This window comes from Lactuca serriola, chromosome 3 (assembly GCF_051521515.1).
Source record: "Lactuca serriola cultivar US96UC23 chromosome 3, Lser_US96UC23_V15, whole genome shotgun sequence".
NCBI classification, from domain to species: Eukaryota; Viridiplantae; Streptophyta; class Magnoliopsida; order Asterales; family Asteraceae; genus Lactuca; species Lactuca serriola.
Window position 1 is genome coordinate 54,905,169 of NC_136410.1, and position 6,824 is coordinate 54,911,992.

Consider the following 6,824-nt stretch of genomic DNA (forward strand, 5'->3'; position numbering starts at 1 on the left):
CAAATAAGCAATACGAACACCCCAGTCTGTAGTAGGGTATGTGGAATGAAACCTCAGAGGACGAATCCATAGTATGGAAGACGAATCCCAATACAAGTCTGCAAATTATCCTTTGCAGACTCATTGATCATTATTGGAAGAGGCCATTTTTTTGTCATGTTTGGCAATTGGATGAGTGATTTAGTCATTTTTTTATAAAATCTTTTATTTGATAGTTAAAAAACAAGTCCTTTTATCATTGTTTTATAATAAAATTCATTTCAATGGTAAATTATAGATAAAATTGCAAAAATGGTTCCTATGGTACGCATTTTTTTTTGGGATTTGGTCCAAACCACAATTTTTTTTTTTTGGATTGGAGGCCCTTTTGACCATGTTATGTGAATTTGGTCCCTTCCAAATTGAAATGACTAAATACCCTTATCATATTCATTTTCCACTTTTTTCATATATATATATATATATATATATATATATATATATATATATATATATATATATATATATATATATATATATATATATATATAAGGCCCATATACCCGCCCCACCCCACCTGTATTTCTCTCTCTCTCTCTCTCTCTCTCTCTCTATATATATATATATATATATATATATATATATATATATATATATATATATATATATATATATATATATATATATATCTCCATCTCCATCTCTATCTCTATCTCTGTAACTCGGAAAAAACACACCTCACACACCCCGAAGATCCGGTGATCTATTGGGGAAGAAAAGCTTGGGATGCCATATATATATATATATATATATATATATATATATATATATATATATATATATATATATATATATATATGGCTAGGTTATAATATGGACTATAAATATTGTGTGGATGTAGGAACGATTTTGGACCAATGAATGAGAATAAATGAAATGATATGATTTAGGGTGTATGTATTACAATAGGACTGCATGTATAATATAATTAAACAAATATACTTATAAGGGTAGTTGAGTCAATTTGGCTCTATTTAAAAAAAATCCTGGATTTTAGGAGGTAACTAATTTGTTTAATTTAAAAAAATGTATATTTTGAAAAAATAACAAGATTATCTTTAAGAATAACATATTCTAATAGAATACATACTCTGATAAAATATATATTCTGATAGAATTAACATCTTGAATAATATAAACATTCTTGAACCATCAATTAAAGAATAACAACATTTTTTATGTTCTTAGGCATTCATATGTAAATAACAACATTTGCATTCTTGAAGAATGAGATACAAAAAAACCAATTTTGATGTAATTTACATGTAAAAAAGATACATTTTGATGCAAATAACAACATTCTTTCCCCATAATGTAAAAGATATTACAATTTGGTCTATTCTGAAAGAATATATTGATGATGCATTCTAAAATAATATGTTGATGCATTATGAAAGAATATGTTGATGATGCAATCCTAGTCTTCATCACCGTCTCCGTCTTAATAGATCACCACCTTACCTTCTTTCATTATAACATCGAGACCAAAAATAAGTACCACATAGAATGGCACCCTTGATTCCAAACTTGCAATTGCATTCCAATGATGAAATCATTCCTATACACCTGATTCCAAAATTGCAATTCGCACTCAGAATAAACAAATGATCATTTTAAGGTTTATTAAAATATAAAGATCATCCATAAATCACAAAGCAAAAATGCCATTTATATTTTAGGAATAACCCAAAGTTAATACAATAAATAAAACCCAATTTCTATATATATCGCCGATTTTAGCCACCGATACAAATAAAAATAAGAAAAAAAATTACAAAGCAATTAAACTTTCAACAACATGGTAAGATGGTTCTAGAGATGTTGGTGAGTCCTTTCCATAAGTGGATTCCACAATAATTGAGAACAATGTAAATATGTGGAAAATAAGTATCCCAATCTCTTAAACAGTTATAATGTTTCCTTACTTCTATAGCAAATTTGACTGGTTATAATAACATCCAAACATATATGTGCACTTATAATGCCACTAAATGGATAGAAGAAGATTAAAAACATGGTATTCTGAAATGATTACTATTTGCTTACTTTTCATTAATATGATTATATATATTAATAGGGATAGAAATAACCACGATGAAACGAAAAAAGATGTCTTATATTTTCTATTAGTTATACATTTAACAGGTCATTATTAATCAAAATTTTGTTAAACCTAAGAAAAATCAGAAGTCGAGATATGCTAGATTCTTTTAGGTCGTAAAGAATGCGTGTGTAAATTACATCTAAATTAAGACATTAATACCTAAATTAAAGTTTTACTCAGATGAATTTCACACTTCCAAATGTAAATAAAGCTTATTGACGAAATGCTAAATTCGAACAAATATGAATAATGATTTATACTAAAACCATCAAACCCTGAGAGTTCATTCTTGGCTTTTGGTTTCTGACATTTGATTAATTCAAGTTAATCAATAAATCCATAACAAGAATCTCAAAAAAAAAAGTTGAAGAACTATAAAGAAATAAGAGAGGCAGAGAGCATACCATTAGGATCTAGAAAATATATAACTAGTAAGAATTCATTGTCCAAAAAGCATCAAATTGAGTTATATATATATATATATATATATATATATATATATATATATATATATATATATATATATATATATATATATATATATATATATATATATATTTGGAACAGTAACACGAAAAACGGACAAGGAATCGATTGGTATCAAGAGCACGGTAAATTGGTATCAAATCATCAAAGGGAGAAAAAAATTGACCGAAGTGCACAAAGTCGAATTCTTGGCTGCCAATTTCTAGTAATCAATTGAAAAACATAACTAGTATTTAATTAGGAAAGAAATTACATACCTTAAAAAATTCCCCATTATTGACGTGTAACTTCTTCGGAATATGGACTTTAACAACTACCATTTCCCTATTAGGTTGTGATATTAGGTTGTGATGATCGCCAGAGAAGGGACCGACATCAAAAAAATGGGGGGAAAGGAGAATCGACGATGGAGAGATTCGGAGGTGTAGGGTTTTTGAGATGTAGTTGGGATTTAAGGTGTAACTGATCCTTTATTTAAGGGATTTTCTATATTTATCTTAATTTATTTTTTTATATAAAAAAAGATTATATATAAAGTTACAAAATTACCCTTATATAATTTTATTGATGAATTTTTTTAAATCTCATTGGTCCCTACAGCCACGCAATAGTTAGTGTTGCACATTTGAACCTAGCTATATATATATATATATATATATATATATATATATATATATATATATATATATATATATATATATATATATATATATAGACACACACACACATACATACCTACCTGAAACTGTTGTTGGAATATGCTTTCTTTGAGAGCACCGACGTTGTTTGCTAATCTAAATCTTGATATAGAAACTTATAAACATACACCTACACTAAAAACCTATTAATCTTTATATAGAAGAAAGGCATGCCAAGTTGTTGGGTTTGATCTAAATCTTGTTGCACATACACTTGCATACATACCCAAATATGCATATTCCCATTTAATTTGTAAAATTAAATCCTGACATAAAATCCAAACCATATCGAAGCATCAAGCTATTATTGACAGTTAGAAATGATGAAATACATACACACACACACACTTTGTCTCTCTAATGATTGTGGACCTACAACAATCTCACAACTGTAACACCCCGTTTCGGGTCGTTTCATAATTTGGGGTTGTGACCTGAAGATCAAGTATAATAAGGTTTCGGGCTTTGGTAACAATATGTCTAGACCCATTTGGATGTGGGTAATGTAGATTGTGTGATCCAAGACTTCGGTTTGTGCTTTGGAGTCAAAGGGTGAAATGGGAAACTAGTGTTCAGACTTCTTTTATGAATTATGGATTTTAGTTCGATGTATTTTAAGTCAAAAGTAATGAGATATAGTTGTAGAGCTCCTCAATACCTTTTCGTGTATATAAAGATCTTCGAAATTGGAGTTGAAACGAAGAATTAATGATCGTTTGAAGTTTGGATGGTTTTGGGTTAAGTTGATTACGTTAGGCATACATGAGGGAGTACGTTGGGCGTACTAGGGCATCCTGAGTACACTGGGCGTACCAGGTGTACGCAGGGCGTACGCGATCAGTGCCCAAACCCTCTTTTTGTGGTTTGAGCCCTATTTAAGCTCCTTAACTCCCCCAAAACCATTTCATTCTCACTTTATACCTCTCTAACACCCTCCCATGAAACTCTAACCCTAGTTTGAGCCTTGTAAGCTAAAAGAAGGTGTTTTTGAGTGATTTGAAGTGTTCTTGGTGCATCTTGGAGAAGAAAGAGCCCATTGGAGAAGTGTTGTTTGCATTGGAGCTTGTAGATCTGGACTTTGTTCACCTTGATCTCTCTTCTAAAGGTATAAAGTTTGAATCTTGATGATGCATTTGTTAGATCTAGCTAGTTATGAGCTTTTGGTCATTTTAGTGCATAAATTTTAGATCTTGAATGTTTGTGACCTTGTTATGGACAAAGTTGGTAACTTTATCCATCTAAACATCATTGTAATTCAGATATGAAGGTTGGAGACTTGGTGTTAATAGATTAAGTTTGAAAAGATGCACTGATTGGTCCCTTTGATACTTAAATTCTAGATCTTGGTGGTTTTGAACCATTCTAATGGATAAAGTTGGAAACTTTATTCATTATAGAGCTATCAGGATCCATAAAAATGTGATCTTGATCCTTCTATTCCTTCCATGAAAGTGTCATGTTGTCTTAATGGATTAATAATTTAAGGTTTTGGCTTTTAGACCTTTTCTAGACATGGAAAGTCATAAAGGTGGAGACTTTATGACTTAGAATGATGTTGTGGGACTAGATTTGAGTGTTGGATGAAAGGACTTAAGAGATTAAGCACTTAACGGAAAAGTGCCATTTCGTCGGGCGTACCTTCGAGTACGTTGTGCGTACTCATATGTGGTCCCAACTTTGGATGGTGAGTACGCAATGTGTACGAGCTGAGTACGATGGGCGTACTCAGTCTCAAGTTGACTTGTTGACTTTGACTTCCGTTGACCATTAACTTTTTGACCAAGTTTGACCTTAGGTCAAACTTAAGCGTTTTGGGCTATTAGATAAGATTTTATTTGGTTCTGGTATTGTTGGATTCAAGCGTACCAGCAGTGCAGAAAAAGGATCGTGTCCTAGAGTTTCAGGGATCTTTGATTCAGGTGAATCTTCTCCCGATGCTCGTGAGTCGAAGGCACCAATGTCGGATCACTAAATTATGTATGTAGGATGCTAGCTTTCTTTATGACTCATGCATGTTTGTATGAGCTTGTGTGGTAGAATAGTTGTATCTATGATGACCAGCTAGGTCTAGCTGTTATTATTGTGTTATGTTGTTTATATGTGACTGGGACTTCTGGGGTTGTTGATAACCCACCGAGCGTGCTGTTAGCCCACTGAGACTGCTAATAGTCTCTAGGGTTGTTGATAACCTATCAGGCGTGCTGGTAGCCCACTGAGACTACTGATAACCCATCGGGCGTGTTGTTTGCCCACTTGGACTGTTGATAGTCCCAAGGGTTTCCGATAACCCATAGCTATTTATTTGTGTTGTGTTGTGTGGTATTTTGGGCAACTCACTAAGCTTTGTGCTTACGATTTGTGGTTTTCATGTTTCAGGTTTTATTATATTAAAGGAGGGGAACGGCTCGATTGAATCGCATCAATGGGGGACTTGTGTACTTGATAACTATTAATGATACTCTGGAAAATGTTTTAAGATCTTGCAGTTGTGAACAATGTTTTAAAAGTTTTTTAGTTGAACCGGTATGGTGACCGGTTCCCGGTTTAACCGGTTCGACCGACGGTTCAACCGGTTTCTATAATTTCAATTTTTTTTATATTTTCCTACACATACATACATATATAAATCATGAATTTGACATTTACAAGTTAAAACATTAAAAATATACATAAAAATAAGTTATTGATCAATCAAAATACATTAAAATAACACATAACAATAAGTTTTAGTGTTTTACATCAATTCATATATGTCAAAAGGAAAATAAAGTATAATATCGAAACAAAATATAGTTTTAGATGAATACAAACACATCAAAAAACTTTATAACATTTACCATTTGTTTTTATTTTGAGAAAATTAAATACATTTGAAAAAATCACCAAAATTTGTTATGCAAATAGTTCTTGTCCATGTATTTTTATTTGGTTTAACCGGTTCAACCGGGTTTTTTTTTTCCTGAAAACCCGTCGGTTCAATCCGGTTCAAAAATCAACGTAAAATCGGTGATAGTTGAACTGTTTCCTCCCCCGGTTACCGGTTCGACCAGCCAGTTCAAATCGGTTTTTAAAAACATTGGTTGTGAATTAAATAGATACTTAAAGTTTTAATCGAAAAAATTTGGGTTGAAATTTGGGGCGTTACAATTTTTAGGGCTTTCATGTAATATTGAGTTTAGAAAACATGATGCTTAGACAGAACATGGAGGTTGAGCGGTTGTAGGGAAGATGTGATTTATGGTTGTAGTAGCATATAGAAGGAATGGTAGAGGCAAAGTGTATTTCTGTTGTCGGTAAAAGCAAATAATATGGAAGGAGCAGAGTGGTTGCATGTGTAAGGTGGGTATGTGTATGTGTGCGCATTTTAATGGTGGAAATAAATAACAGAGGTTGTGATGGATTTAGATAAGAAATTGATTGAATATAATTGAACTGTGTGAGCATCTAGGTGTTGTGTGGTATGTTTCTTACTCTGTTTTATGTTCTTGATTCTTCTT

The 6,824-nt window shown here is 31.8% G+C and overlaps 1 long non-coding RNA gene across 1 annotated transcript; it reads right to left on the minus strand.

Annotated features, from left to right (window-relative positions):
* Positions 1-1,272: 1,272 nt before the first annotated feature.
* On the minus strand, positions 1,273-3,079 carry LOC145094439 (uncharacterized). Its single transcript, XR_013703344.1, has 2 exons — positions 2,887-3,079; positions 1,273-1,605 (listed from the first exon to the last, which is right to left on the minus strand). It is a non-coding gene; the product is annotated as an uncharacterized LOC145094439 (long non-coding RNA).
* Between the last annotated feature and the right edge of the window lie 3,745 nt (positions 3,080-6,824).